Raw genomic sequence first — 16,084 nt, forward strand, 5'->3', positions numbered from 1 at the left:
CCTCCAAAATGGCTTTTTTGTAGGCCGTAAAACTCAACTTATATTTTCCTCTGGATTCTATCGAGTAGGTGTTTCGCCATTTCTTTTCTTCCTGACATGTTTTGAGTTTAGCTGATTTTAGGTCAATCATAAACCATTTAGATGCTTCATGCTGCCAAATCTGAGAGGTTTGAGTCTAAAGAGGAGTATGAATATTGATGGCATTCAGTTGCCAGTTGGTGATTTCTCTCTCAAAGTTATCTATATTGTCCAGACTTGTGGGTAGCTCAAGGTTCAGAGTATCACAACGGGAGTCCGTGTTTATGCAATTCCAATTCCTGGATGAGCCCTTTTGATGAGGCGTAGTATTGTGCAGAGTAATGTCAAATAAGGTGAACCATATTCTGGGAATAATGGCTAGCCCGTGGCCCTGTTCAGATGCGGACAGGTGCAGATGGGCTTGCCTTTGGCGGGCCTTCAGTGTGCCAGTGGAGGCCTGCTGAGTGCATCCGCTGCGTGTCCACGTAGCAGGCATCAATTTCAAGCTTTTGGAGTGTAACTGACTCCGCTCCCCTCCCCACCTTATTGGCTGGTTGATTTTACTAGGGTCAGACAATTCTTTGACCACATGAAAAAGTGTCTTAGGATAGTTCTGAACATTAGTCATTTTTTCTGAGTAGTAAGATACTATTATCTCAATAATATTGCATTAAAAAAACTACACATATGATGGCAAGGATCTTCTACCTCTGGTGGGAACAACGGATGCAACAGTTCAAAATGGAGGCAGAGAGATCTGAACAAGGTTCCACATGATGGCAGATGTAGAAGAAACTATGATTGGGTGCCAGGGAAGTCCGTGACTTACAGGTTGACAGTCCACTGAATCAATTCCTGGAACTGTTTTGAGGTCTCCGGTGCAAAAAAGGCCCCAGGTCAAACTGCATATTGAAAAGACCATACAAGCCATGGCCCTTAGAGACAGTTTGGTGTCGTTACACCTATGCACTCAAGTTAAAGCAGAGTTGGAGAAATTAGAACAAACGGACATGATCAAAAATGTCTCACAACCCACATCATGGGTGTCACCACTAGTGATAACAGAGAAACTCAAACCAGCAGGGATTTGTCTCTGTATCAAATTGAGGCTTCCCAACCAATCAATCCTAAGAGAGTACCACATCACCCTTACAATGAATGATATCAGTGGTAACATCAATGGTGCAAAATGGTTCTCCAAGCTCTATCAAAATGTGGGGTACCACCAATTAGTGTTTCATTAAGAAAGTTGTTACATCACAACAGTTCCAACACACTTGGGGCTCAGAAGTTACCGTTTTCGGATCTCTTTGGCTGCTGAAGTGTTAAAATGCAATCAGAGAGACACTATCAGGACGTGAAGGGGTCCCCAACATTTGATAATACATTATTCTACTCTACCACACTAACTGATTGTCACAAACACTCAAGGTCACACTTCAGAAACTGAAAAAGAGTGTTTGACCCGCCATAGGAAAAAGTGCTTATTGCTCGAATCCAGGATAACATTTTGCGATCTGTGTTTTCAATGGAGGGGTTAAAGAGTGTGCCCCGAATATCCACAACAATAAAGGAAGCCCCTACACTGAGGAATGCCTCAGAGGTATGCAGTTTCTCAATCATGGCGACCTACTGTGGCCAGTTTCTATCGAGTCTTGCCTCCCTCTCGGAGCCACTCATGAAAGGTGGCAAGAGACAGGAGTTGGATCCCAACAGAACAGTACGCTCTAGATAAAATTAAGAAAACTTTTCCAGAGGGCTTGGGAGCTGTCCTGATACCAAAATAGGAGCCAGGGGTATGAGCAACTATAGTATTTGCTAGCAAAGCATTGACAGATATAGAAGCATGCTGTGTGCACATTCAACAAGAGGCTCTGGCCATCAAGTGGGCCTGTCACCATTTTCACGTATACATATATGGGCAGGAGTTCAAATTGATATCGATCATGAGACAGTTGTGAGTTTGTTTGTGGGTATAGCTCCACACCCCCCCCCCAAGGATTGAGCAATAGGCTGTGCAGCTCCTGCCCTACAGATTCAGTGTGGTATATAGGCTGGGGATCAGGCAACACAGCAAATATCCTGACATAGCACTCCCCCAAAATGTACATACCTCAATGTTGCAAAATGTAATGAAGGGGTGGAAGAATTGGCATTCTTGATGGTCATAACTGCCCTGCCCCAGAGCAATGACACTTGAAGACATAAGTCAAAAAGCAACACTGGATGACATGGACTCGAGAGAGTAGCAAAGTCTATCAGCAACAAGGTTTTGAAGCTTTTCCTGTAAGATGCCAACCAATGGCACCCAAGGAAAAAACATAACTCTTACACCTGTGGAAAATACCAGATGAACTAAGCTCCGTGGCAGCGGAATAATAATGTACGGTCATCACATCATAATCCCCAAATCTTTGGAGAGACATGTGATTTACTTGGCGCATGAAGGCGAAGACTAAAGCAATGATGAGGGGAAAAGAATGGTCCAGGCATAGATGCCAGGGTGGAAGAAGCCATGCATCTTTGCCAGATATGCCAGATCATGGGGAGTCCCATAGCCCATGTCCCATTGGCTACCAAGGATGCACCCACAACTACATGAGAGAAAGTGAGTTTGGAATTTGGTGGGAGACTGACCATGGTCATAACTAATTACTGTTCTGAATATCCAGTGTTTTCTCATGTAAAACCACTTCTGGAGTAGACATTTGCAGCATATAGCATACCGAAGACAGTCTGGACCATAATGGCCTTTCTTTCAAGGAGTTCCGAGAGTGCCTGGCAGCATTGGGGATCTAGCACCAGAAGATATTGCCACTATGGCCCAAGGCGAATGACACTGTGGGGTGATATATGCGTATGCTCTCTGTGTAGCAGTTCACCAGAACGCTGACAGCAAATGGGAGCCTCATCTAGGGACAATAAAACACCCCTCATTGCATGGCATAGAAAGCTCCCATGCCGCTGATGTTCCACAGGCATGTGAAGGACAGTATCTCGACTGGTCTAGACTGGGTCCAGAAGTGATTGATGAAGCAAAAGTCCCTTGAAGGAGGAATCCCAAGAGTCAGTCGGGACCGGTGAGCTGTGGAAAGGGGCTTTATTTATTTATTTATTTTATTTCAAAGGTTTTATATAGCGCCGCTGGACCCGAGGGTATCAGAGCGCTTTACAGGGAAGGTAACACATAATATTAGCAAATAACAAACAATTAGACAATGTGCAGCGAGTTTAAAGGGGATGTAGCAATGCATTCAGGAGAGCAATGAGAGCAAAGAAAAACAAAGATAGAATTAAAGGGGAAGATGAGGTTTTAAAGATAGGAGAAAGAAGGGGGTGAGGTGGAAGGGAGGGAGAGTGGGAGGTGGAGAGGGTGTGGGGACGGAGTGGGTAGGGGAAGATTAAAGCGTGAGCAAGTTCAGGGGATTGGTGCTGGCGGACCATGTCCTAGTGACAGAGACCATCACGCAGGATGGAATTCTGCACTCCTCTCAAGAGGGTTATTTGGACAGTGAGAGTGGTGAATGAAACCAAAACGACTGCTCTCAGAGGGCAGGAGGTGACAACAAGAAATACTCCATGTTCCCAACCAATGGTGGCACCAGACAGTGAGGAGGATAATGACAGGCTATCCATTTAAAATTGGACAGAATGTAGTAAGCAACCTGGGTTCTTCTGTGTGGTGATGTAGGCACGCACCTTGGCCGGACATGGCCGAGATGATAAATACAAGAGGATTATACACTCCAGGCTCAATCCCGACCTGTAATCCAATGGTGGCTTGTTACTGTTTCTAGTGGGGTGGCCTATAGCTGCCGATAACTTATCAGGCACAGTCTGGCCCACACACAGCACACAATACAGTCATTATTGATCATTATTAAGTGAGGCATTTTTTGGTTCAAATCCCTAGGAGAGATACGCTCAAACATAGGACCAATATGTCTTAATTTGTGAGTGCAATTTCCTATGAGGGAGTCTTGTGAGTATCTATGGCACATATATATTACATTGTGGATAACTCTATTTCTGTTGAGGGGCTTTGAGTAATAGTCATTGAAGCATACTGTCTTAGTGGACTAGAAACACAGTTCTTGGAAATGTGAGCCTGATTAGAGACATTTGGGGCAGATTTACAAGAAACTGACGCATCTGAAGAGATATGTTACTTTCCCTGCGCCACCTTGAGAAATGTGTGTGCCACCATGGATGCGCCGTATTTATAATACGGCACACCATGGCGCAAGGATTGACAGATGTTGTCAGAATTTCTGACGCATCTGTTGGTGAAAAAATCACGCATTGCTGGAGTTGTGTCGCAAGCACGACACAACTCAGCTAATGCATGAGGCGGCCTATCCTCATTGTGCTGCTTCATTCCTTATGCCTGCTCCAACCAGGCATAAGGTTTTGACCCAGTGGTGCCCTAGAAGTGGCACATTGAAATATTGTTGATTTCACTACATCAATTCTAGGAGGCTTTTTTTGCGTGTGAACGCCTACCCTCCATACATTATACCTGACGTAGGTATAATGTGACATAGGGCTTTACAACGTGAAGCAGCTCCCTAGATGCATTACGTTGTAAATGGACCACATTTTTATGCCACGGCTGCATCACAAAATGTGACGCAACGGCAGTGCAAAAATTACGCAAGGGGCTTATAAATTTGCCCCTTGGTATATTCGGTTATAATCTCAGGTCTTTGAATGGGCCCAGCAATGTATTGGATGTGACTCAACTTACTTCAAATGATTGTTATTGAGTGACTCACTGTAGGTTTGAATCCATAGCAGATAGAGATTGGTGAAGTATGTTAATTATTTTTGTGTGTTTTAATTTTCTATATATTTTGAGATATATGTGTAATAAATTAGTTTTATTTGTTGAAGTCTTTATATTATGTTGCATTGAAAAATGTGATTTGAGTCATCAGTATTGTTCTATGACAGATGGGCTCAGAGGCTCTGATGAGAGAACTTCAGGAGTTTTGTGAATGATATCTTGACTGTGGATTATTTTTTAAACAGTTAGTTCATTTGCCAGGAAATTATGTTAGATGCTAATAAGAGGAACCAGTATTTTAAGGGCATGATTCTGTCAGTTGGGCTTGATTTTTAGGTGAAGCCTAGCAACACAGATGTGCTGCTCTTCGATGCTACCATGACATGTGGGTCTGACTCTTCCACACATTTAATTGGTTTTTGCGTGTGTCTATCTACAATGAAAGCATGCAAATGGCTAAAGGTGGATGCATGTCCCACCTCTTTTGAAATGTTCTCTACCATGGTGTTTTGCCTCAGGGGCAAGCAGTGGCATGCAGGGCGGTAGCAGCAGTGCCTCCTTGTTAATTATTTATTTAGCCTTGTCTTTAGACTGCCTTGGTCTGTGTTTGGAATTTCACTCCTTTTTTCCCCTTCCCTCTGACTCTCTCCCCAAGCAGATGGAGATCCACAGAGACTTTCTGCACTAGAGGGTTCTGATTACTTTCAACATGCCGTGCTTTTCTTTAATGTTTTCTGTGGCACCAACAGCTTCGGAGAGTAAGAGGCCAAGACAGGCTGCTTCCTGGAAACTGTCAGCTCGGATTGAAGAATATTTCTAAGAAGCCAAAGACCGGTTGCCCACAGGAAAAACATAGAAATGCCTATCTGTGGCCCATAGTCAGTCAAGCCTATCGCTGTGCCACACAAATACCACATAAACACCATGGCGCCCATCACCTTGTCACGGGAAATAATAAATTAAACTCGCAATTCTGGGTAGCGTGTGATATCATGTTTTTCTTATAAGTATGGATGTACTACGGTGCAGGGGTGTTATTTTCAGCCAGTTTTGAGCCAATCCGTTTATCATACTGGGCAGGATGAATGGTAGATCTGGCCATGCTAAAATATGTGTCATGTTGCCTATCACTAATGCCACCCCACCCATAGGGGCAAGTTGCCTATCACCAATGCCACCCCACCCATATGTGTCATGTTGCCTATCACTAATGCCACCCCACCCATAGGGGCATGTTGCATATCACTAATGCCACCCCACCCATAGGAGCATGTTGCCTATCACTAATGCCACCCCACCCATATGTGTCATGTTGCATATCACTGATGCCACCCCACCCATATGTGTAATGTTGCCTATCACTAATGCCACCCCATTCACGGGGGCATGTTGCCTATCACTAATCCCACACCACCCACAGGGGCATGTTGCCTATCACTAATGCCACCCCACCCATGGGGGGCATCTTGCCTATCACTAATTCCACACCACCCTAGGGGCTTGTTGCCTATCACTGATTCCACCCCACCCATATGTGTCATGTTGCCTATCACTAATGCCACCCCACCCATAGGGGCATATTGCCTATCCCTAATGCCACCCCACTCATATGTGTCATGTTGCCTATCACTAATGCCACCCCACCCAAATGTGTCATGTTGCCTATCACTAATGTCACCCCACCCATAGGGGCATATTGACTATCACTAATGCCATCCCACCCATATGTGTCATGTTGCCTATCACTAATGCCACCCCACCCATGGGGGCATGCTGCCTATCACTAATACCACCCCACCCATAGGAGCATGTTGCCTATCAACAATGCCACCCCATCCATATGTATCGTGTTGTCTATCACTAATGCCACCCCACCCATATGTGTCATGTTGCCTATCACTAATGTCACCCCACCCATAGGGGCATATTGACTATCACTAATGCCATCCCACCCATATGTGTCATGTTGCCTATCACTAATGCCACCCCACCCATGGGGGCATGCTGCCTATCACTAATACCACCCCACCCATAGGAGCATGTTGCCTATCAACAATGCCACCCCATCCATATGTATCGTGTTGTCTATCACTAATGCCACCCCACCCATAGGGGCATGTTGCCTATACTAATGCCACCCCACCCATAGGGGCATGTTGCCTATACTAATGCCACCCCACCCATAGGGGCATGTTGCCTATCACTAATGCCACCCCACCCATATGTGTCATGTTGCCCACCACCACTGCCACCCCACCCATAGGGGTCACAGACAAACAATATTGACACCCCCACCCATAGGATTGTTGATGCGCCACACATACATCAAACCTCAACCTCAGGTATGCAATGTCTGACAAATACCCACAACAGTGAATTTGAATTAGGACACAAAATGTAACTACCATCACATGTGTGACCAACATCAGAGTGTAGGCTACACAAGTCAAGGTTCACAATAGCACTGTGTCAATGTGTACAGAAGCCCGATTAGTGTGTAGATCCTATGTAAAAATGTGCAGACAAAAACTGCAGCAAAAGATGGGCATTGTGTCAAAGGGTCAAAATCCACCATCATCACAGTGACCCCAAGGTAATGGTCATCATGGAAATAGCAGCAAATGCCAAACAGTATGTATGTTTCCTGGTCGCAGACAATGACACACATTTTGTGGCAAAGTAGTGGTTGTGTCACATACCCATAGAGATGTGGTGAGGCAAACCGTGCTGCGAAAACACAACCTACACTCGCCAATGTTCAGACAAGCAACACCCATGGGGGCTGACATTGCACACAGTGTACAATGACGCAAATCCAGAAGTGACCATCATAATGCATACACACATCTTGAAAATAGACACACAAAACAATACATCCTGTGAAGACTAGGTGTCAGTCCACATAATACCATCCCATGGCAGCAATGGGACAGGACAACCCGGAACAATGTGCAGAATGATGAGATATGAATAAAAGGGGCAGCAGGGAAAATAAATTAAACAATATCCAGACAATTGCCCTCAACACCAATTCCATTGCACTGGTGCAGATGCACAAACACCAACAGGCAACCTCACACTGCACATCTCACACAGCATGTGTGTGTGTGTCTCAGAATCCCCAGGCAACTATACAACACATGAGGGGGGCTGAAGCACAATGACACAGATGTGGATATAGTGCCACGCAAAAGTAGGCCATCAATTGTGCATCCCTCAGTGGGCAATCAGGCATTGTGAGATGAGAGGGATACCAACAGACACGTGTGACACAAGCTTGAATGAACATCAACTGAAACAGTCTGAGACAGACCCACAACAGCACTACCCCCATGGACCATATATTGTGGTGACACAAGCCTGCATGAAAGCTCCACTGTGATGTAAACAACAAGATTGTACAGAGTTCCCCAAGGGCAAGGAAGGGATGGAAGGATAGTAATAATAATAATAATTATAACAACTCTCTCACTGGGAATGGTGTAGCTGGTATAGAACCATGACAGGGAGAAACGTAATCCCTTATCGGAACTTAGGATGCCTCACACAACTAAAAAGTGTGGACGACCGTTGTCATCCTACCTGATGGTTGTCTCGTGTCATCATTGGCCTCCTGCTCCAACGACAGGCTGGCGGTGCAATGCCTGACGGGTAGCACAAATGTGCTACTCTTTTGGTGGAGTTCTTTTGTTCCTGGCCAATGGGTGCATGTGTGTGAGGGGCCTGCGAGATAAAGAAGTGAGCGTGAAAAAAGAGTTAAAAAAGGTCAGTGAAGTCCACTTCAATTGCTTTATTCATGTGGCTTACTGCCTTATTAAAATAGTGGAGCGAGGGGTACCGAGGCTGACAAAATTAGGTGGTTCGGCTTCGTTCAACCCTCACTTGTGATGTGGTCAACATGTTTCATGCCTCACGGCAATTCATCAGGACCTAAAGTGCTCATCGACTTGTGAAAGAAGTATTCAAATACAACCTGCGTGGTAGAAGTACCAGTGCAGTGGGATGTCTGTGTCCTGCGGGGGTTCACGCCCCCTTGGTCTGGGTGGTTGGTCCCCACGGACTGTCCTCGTGGGGCCTGAGCTGTGAGGTAAATACCTGGGAGTACTCAAGGCAACTGCCGGTAGCACCTACCCTCCCACGACGGCGAGTTCAAGTCGCAGGACAGCCGAAGTAGATGTCGTGCAAATTGGGAAACACAGACAGGTGTCCTGTGACACAAATGTACATCGCACCCACACATACACCAAACACGCAAAATGGCACATCAACCAGGGACCAATGGGATGTAGGGGCCCACACATGCAAACATTCACATCTGTCTACCCTCAACACCACACACCCGGAACTGCACTGATGTGCATCAACGAAGCCAACATGCACTGGTAACATTGCACTGGCACCCGTGATAAACACATTAATGTTGTTATGTTCTAAGGTGCACAGACTCATCACACAAGGGCAGTCTACAACCACGGTGAATGATAGACGCACTGCACAATATGAGGTACATGGCCATGACGTCAGACCTCCATTAACCTTAGGAATCCTTGACACAGTCTCAGGACAATGCAGAAGTCAAGGAGAACCGCAAGGCACACATGCTGAAACCTGCCAACATTGCACCCCTGAACCTGACGAGTGGGAGCAGTCTCACACACACACACACACACACATGTCTGAATCACTGAAAGGTACCACCTCTGAACACCAACATGATTTTGCAAACCAACCAACAAGTGCTCATGGGAGCCCTGACTGTGTAACATCTGCATCTGATCACAACATCACCACTCAGAAGTGACAAATCCCAATGTAGACACACACATGAACAGTAGTGTGTTGTCCACCCACAAATCTGGGAGCCTCAGACAAAGATCTGGGATGAACACATGACAACTATGCAAGCATCACCAACACCAACATATGAAGGGAGCACAGCCTGTGTAGAGAAAGGGATGAGAACACACACATACATGCCCACACAATACATACCATGGGCCCAGGCAATGTCACGGAACAACACACTAACTTGATGGGACTCAACTCCTGTGGAAGCACATCTGTGCCAAACATAGTTCCAGCAGGTCACAGTCATGTCAGCACATCACTGGTCAGTCAACCATATTTTACCACCCAATGTAGGCACTGGTCACATCTGCCTGGAGAGCTGCTTGATCGGGTGACCTCTTATAAATATTTGGGAGTTATCCTGGACTCCAAAAACACGTCCAGCGTGCAACTTGACTCCTTACGAGGGAAGGCAACGACGATCTACCTGGCATTAAAACCATTAAGGCCAAACTACCTAATCTCACTTTTAAACCGCTCCTTGAAATCCTGCGTGCAAAACTGCAGCCTACTCTCACATACGGCAGCGAATCGCTTCACGGGAAGAATGCCGCATTACTGGACACAGTCATAGCCAACACATACAGGGCTCTTTTCAATCTTCCAAAATACGTCTCTCCAGCCCAAATTCGACTTGAGTTTGGCATCCTCAAACAAACCCTAGAAAGGCGGAGCGTGAGCATGGCCAGCTGGCACAAGATCCGTATAGCAGAGACGGGCTCCTTAAGATCCAACGTATGGGAAGAGCTACTTCGACACCGCAAATCCTCGCCCAGAGACTACCTATTTGATTCACTTCAAGTTCTTGGCCTGACCGACATCTGGGAAACATCAATAGACCTTTTGTCCCTAAAGAAAATCGCCCAAAACTCGGCGCGCATTGTCTCTGTGATCGAAGACAAGCATGATCTAGCAAACAGGGCGCACGGCTGGATAACGTTGGGTGACTACGGGAAAATACAACCACAAGCATACCTTAACATTGGTATGAAAATGGAAATCAAAGAAAGGCTGCTAAAACTTCGCCTAGGGGTGATCCCCATACTCCCCCACTTCCAACCCTGGGAAAGAAATAACTCTTCACAACTGTGTCGCCTGTGTAAAACCGCCAAGGAGGACATTGTCCATATAATCTGCATCTGTCCTAGACTAAAGGACCTGAGGCATAACTTTTTACAACCATTCTTTAAACTACATGCCGTTCGGTCCTGCAGGCAGGCAGTCAAACTGTGTTTCAACACCAATAACACTAAATTGAACTGCCAGGTCGTGAGGTTCTTTGATTCAACAAAGAAAAGACTAAACAGTGCTTGATGAAAAATTACACAGTTCCGAGGATAAGCATGAACTGCTCTCAATTAATTCTTCATTTTTAATCTAATTTAACTTGATATGCCCAAGTACACACGTCTTTTAAAATGTATATATTGGTGTTTTTACAATTTTGTAAAGGTTTTAATTAACCATGTGCAAATAATAAACGTTACCCTACCTTACATCTGCCTGGGTACGGTAGTGCCCCTTAAGTCACCTGCACATACACAATACATATTTCTAGCAAGTTGCACAAAGGACACAGTTGACTCCACACCAATGGTGCCCACACCTGCATGTCCAGTGGAGAGGGGCCCACAGTCAGGGAAAGTGACAAATTGTACATTGTGAAGCACATCATATGTGCATGGGTGTAAGCCACAGATGTGGCCATGCAAATGAAATGTTAACATCCCTGTGCTAAAGTAGTTAATCATGACACACCCAATTATATGCAAAGGAAGACATGGATACCAACCTGAACAGGATACATATCTCATGAACCACATGGAGTACATCACGTCAACTCCTCAGTATCCGACATTGAAATTCCTGCATCATCACAGCAAGGTCAGGGTAAACAGCATCAACATAATGTACAGCTAAATCAAATGCACAAGGAGAACTACAAATGCTTTATTCAGTAAATTCAAAGCCGAAAAGGAAAGTCCAAAAATTAAATGAAGTCCAATGTCCTCTCAAAATACAAAGTCAAAATAGGGTGTGAGTGACACCTGTCACCCGTTGCTAGCCTGCACTGCTAAGGACTGGGAAAATCCACTCTGAGGGGCATACATGGGGCAGGACAGGCTCCGCAGGGACAGGATCAGGGTTCAGCAGAAGGAGGCAGTGAAGAGGTGTCTGACATGGTGAGTGCCGTCACAACTGTGGGGCACAACTCTGATGGGGTGGGTGCTGGAACCACTGCAGTGGGCAGGTCAGGTGTAGTGGACATGGTCCCCACTGCAGTGCCCATGTCAGACTGGGTGGTCGTAGACTCCACTGCAATGCCTAACCCCATGGGAGCCGAATGGGTGCAGGTGAGGTTGGCAGGACACTAACAGAAAGATTGGTGGCGGTGTCAGTGGAAGAGAAAGTGGGAGTTGGGGAGGGCCCGAGTATTTTGGGGATGATGTATCAGTGGGTGAGGGAACCTGGGACAGGGAGTGGCGGGGGAACCTGTTGTGTGATGACCAGGGGGATGGAGGAAGGAGACTGTGCAGTGGAGCTGTGGGGTGGTGGTGGGGTCTTGCTCTTCTGGGTATGGGGTGACTTGCGGGTAGGGGCCTCAGTCTGCCTGTACCTGGGGGAGGGTGTCTGGGTGTGAGGGGCACTCCTCTCTGTGTGTGGGGACTTCCTCTTCCCCCTGTAGTCTGGATCTGCTGGATTGGAGGGGAAGAGGCCAAGGTCACACAGGAAGAGATTCTTAGGAGATGTGGTTGCAGGTGAGGTAAGGGAAGGGCTCTTGCAGGGAGAGGGATCTGAGGACTGCGGAGTGGTTGTGGATGCCTGTGTGGGTGTTTTCAACCCATCCCCTGTGTGTGTAGTATCAGTCCCCTGACTTTGCTTGCGTGCACGTCTTGACTTAGGTTTGGGTGATTGTGTGTTGTCTGTGTGTGTGTTTGGGTGACTGTGCTGGTGTGTGTGTGCTGGGGACAGGTAGGGTGATAGGAATTGTGGATGGTGCAGAGGCAGGAGGGGTGAGGGACTGTTGGAGGAGGGATACTGCTGCCATCAGGGAGGAGGCCATGGACTGATTGGTCCTCTGCAGGGCAGACATGCCCAATAAGATGTCCTCCATGAACGACACCAGTTGTGTCAACAGACTCATGTGTGCATGGAGGACACTCAGCATTGATGTCTGCTCTATATGGATCTGTTTGAGCAAGTCCACAGGTTCCACATTTAGGGCAGCAAGGGACACAGGGGCAGGGGATGCAGTGTCTGGCATGAAAGAGATATGCTCCAGAACACGGGAGCTGCCACAGACCTCAGGGATGGGAGCCAAGGGGAGGGTGGTGGTGGTGGCGGGAACAGCCTCACTATCTATGTTTTGCTGGCTGCTGACACCCGCCCCCACAAGGGAGTCAACCTATGAGCTGCTGTGGTTCTCAGCTGAGGTGGATGGTGCTGAGGACTCCTCGTACAGTACAAAAGTAGGTGGTGGTGGACGGAGCATCTGAACCAATTAAACACTCACACCAAGTCAAAATATTTGGGTTTAATCCATCACCGTTCCTTAGCCTACTCCGCCACCCCAGTTCAGACATGGCCATATGCAAACAGTTCGACCCTGTGCCTCATGGGAATAGTCCAGCCGAACTGCCAAGCCATACCTTCCCTGGACCAGAAACAAGCTTCCTAGGACCGGTTTCTGGCATTTCAGCCATCTTCAGCAAGGCTTGCTTGAATCCAGTGGCAAAGTGAGCAAGGGACTCAAGTCTGAGCATACCCAGCCAACTTATGGCGAACAAAGCGGTACAAAAGGGGGTGGTGATGGACGGAGCATCTGAACCAATCAAGCACTCACACCCAGTCAAAAGATCTGGGTTTAATCCATCACCCTTCTTTAGCCTACTCTGCCATGCTAGCTCAGACATGGCAATATGCTAATCAGCCTGACCCTGTGCCTGATGGGAACAGTGCAGCCCGAACTGCCAAGCCATGCCTTCCCAGGACCGGAAACAAGCTTCCTAGGACCGACTTCTGGCATTTCAGCCGTCTTCAGCCAGGCTTGCTTGAATCCAGTGGCAAAGTGAGCAAGGGACTCACGTCTGAGCATACCCTGCCAACTTATGGCAAACAAGGCGGTACAAAAGGGGGTGGTGATGGACGGAACATCTGAACCAATAAAACACTCCTACCCAGTCAAAAGATCTAGGTTTAATCCATCACCCTTCTTTAGCGTACTCTGCCATCCCAGCTCAGACATGGCCATATGCTAATCAGCCTGACCCTGTGCCTGATGGGAACAGTGCAGCCTGAATTGCCAAGCCATGCCTTCCCTGGACCGGAAACAAGCTTCCTAGGACCGACTTCTGGCATTTAAGCCGTCTTCAGCCAGGCTTGCTTGAATCCAGTGGCAAAGTGAGCAAGGGACTCACGTCTGAGCATACCCTGCCATCTTATGGCGAACAAAGCGGTACAAAAGGAGGTGGTGATGGACGGAGCATCTGAACCAATCAAACACTCACACCCAGTCAAAAGATCTGGGTTTAATCCATCACCGTTCTTTAGCCTACTCTGCCACCCCAGCTCAGACATGGCCATATGCAAATCAGTCTGACCCTGTGGCTTGCTTGAATCCAGTGGCAAAGTGAGCAAGGGACTCACGTCTGAGCATACCCTGCCAACTTATGGCAGGGTGTGCTCGGTGTGGCTCCCCTCACCCTCAGTGCCACTGGGTCCCTCTGACTCCTCAGTTGCTGGCCCAGGCTGGCTCTGTGGCTCCTACAGTTATGTGGCCCTGTCTCCTGTGCCCGTGAATGTATCTGCATATAAGTAGGAAAAAAAGGCCCACAGTGAATACAGCACATTACAGGGCATGCACTGGCATCCTCAGCTGATAATTGCTCAAAATGCCCACACTGGTGTACATAAGGCAATAGCCACTCTGAACAGCAACCATGGCACCCATATCCCTCCTGGACCTGTACCCATATTTCTGTTGCATGCTGGCTGATAATACCCCAATGCGCACACATGCACTTCCTACACAGTTTTTGGACATGCAAATGACCATGTAGAAGTTCATTATTATACACACACATCACATTCGGATGTATGTCATTACAACGCATGCTATTACAACGCATGCCTTTACGACGCAAGTTTTACAATGCAAGTCGTTACAACGACTTGCGTTGGGGGGCGCTGGAGAGTGAATAGTTTAATTTACTATTCCAACTCCAGTCCCCGTGGATGGTAGGGAAGGTGTTGGATAGTAAATTAAAACTATTCCCTATCCTAGAGCGCCCCACAGCGCAAGTCGTTGTAATGACTTGCATTGTAATGGTTGCGTCGTAATGGAAGTGCGTTGTAACAGTTGCGTTGTAAAGGATGTTTCCCATCACATTCCATGCCAATCACTCAGTACAGGTATGAGGATGAATGAATGGCCAGAGGCACATTTCACAATCTTGTGATGCATAGCAGCACCACACACAATGATGTCCCCACGTCCTGAACGTCAATGACATTGGAGTCCATGGAGCACCTTTGACTCCAATGCAGGATCCCTCTTAGCAAGTCAATGCCCTGGCACAGACATGCATGGTAAGTCAGTCTTCACTGCCACTTGTCATAGGGGCTGGGCATCCAGACAACATCAGTCTGCACTGTGTCACAATCATAGGTCATGCGCATACCAAATTCTGCAGCTGACAAGTGCATTAGTCCGTCCCCTGCCAAACACTGTTCTTGGACTATGATGAACCCACATCACTAAAATCAGACAAACACAACTACCTGAACATGAGCACCTCACAGTCTGCTGCGAATGACACACAGCTGCGTGAAAGTCACTGTTGCATACTGCATTGCGCACAACAAGTGACCACACCCCTATATGTTGCACAGGTATAATCCCCATAGCCACAACTCAGATGTCCTGCTGACACTAAAATCCTCAACACACTAATTGCCACAAAAAGGAAGCCACACCACAATGACATTGTGTCAGACACCTGATGGCACATTTCAGGAAGCACAATCAGTAGGTCCATACACGTGAGTGTGAGTACAGAGTCTCCCAATGCCGTGGAGTGGGCATGACTACCCAGGTAAACCTGAAACATTGTATAGGCCTGGACAGTAGGCAGGTGTCTGGGCTAGTGTGACATACTAGATATACATACTCCTGAGGACACTACATGGACTCACCTGCTGCATGGGTGTATTTTAAAAACCCAGCACACATTTGGTGAGCCAGACCAGCATTTGGAACACATATGAAAGGCACACACAGAACACATGTCAGAGACCAGGCATAGATGAGGAGTGTGACTCACACGATTGAGGTACATGAATCCAGGACTACAAAGCCAACATAATATGGAAGCATAACCAGGTCAAAAGACTGCAAATAGCATGTCAGACATGTTCACAGATTCAGCATGG

Source organism: Lissotriton helveticus, chromosome 4_2 (genome assembly GCF_964261635.1).
Source record: "Lissotriton helveticus chromosome 4_2, aLisHel1.1, whole genome shotgun sequence".
NCBI lineage: Eukaryota > Metazoa > Chordata > Amphibia > Caudata > Salamandridae > Lissotriton > Lissotriton helveticus.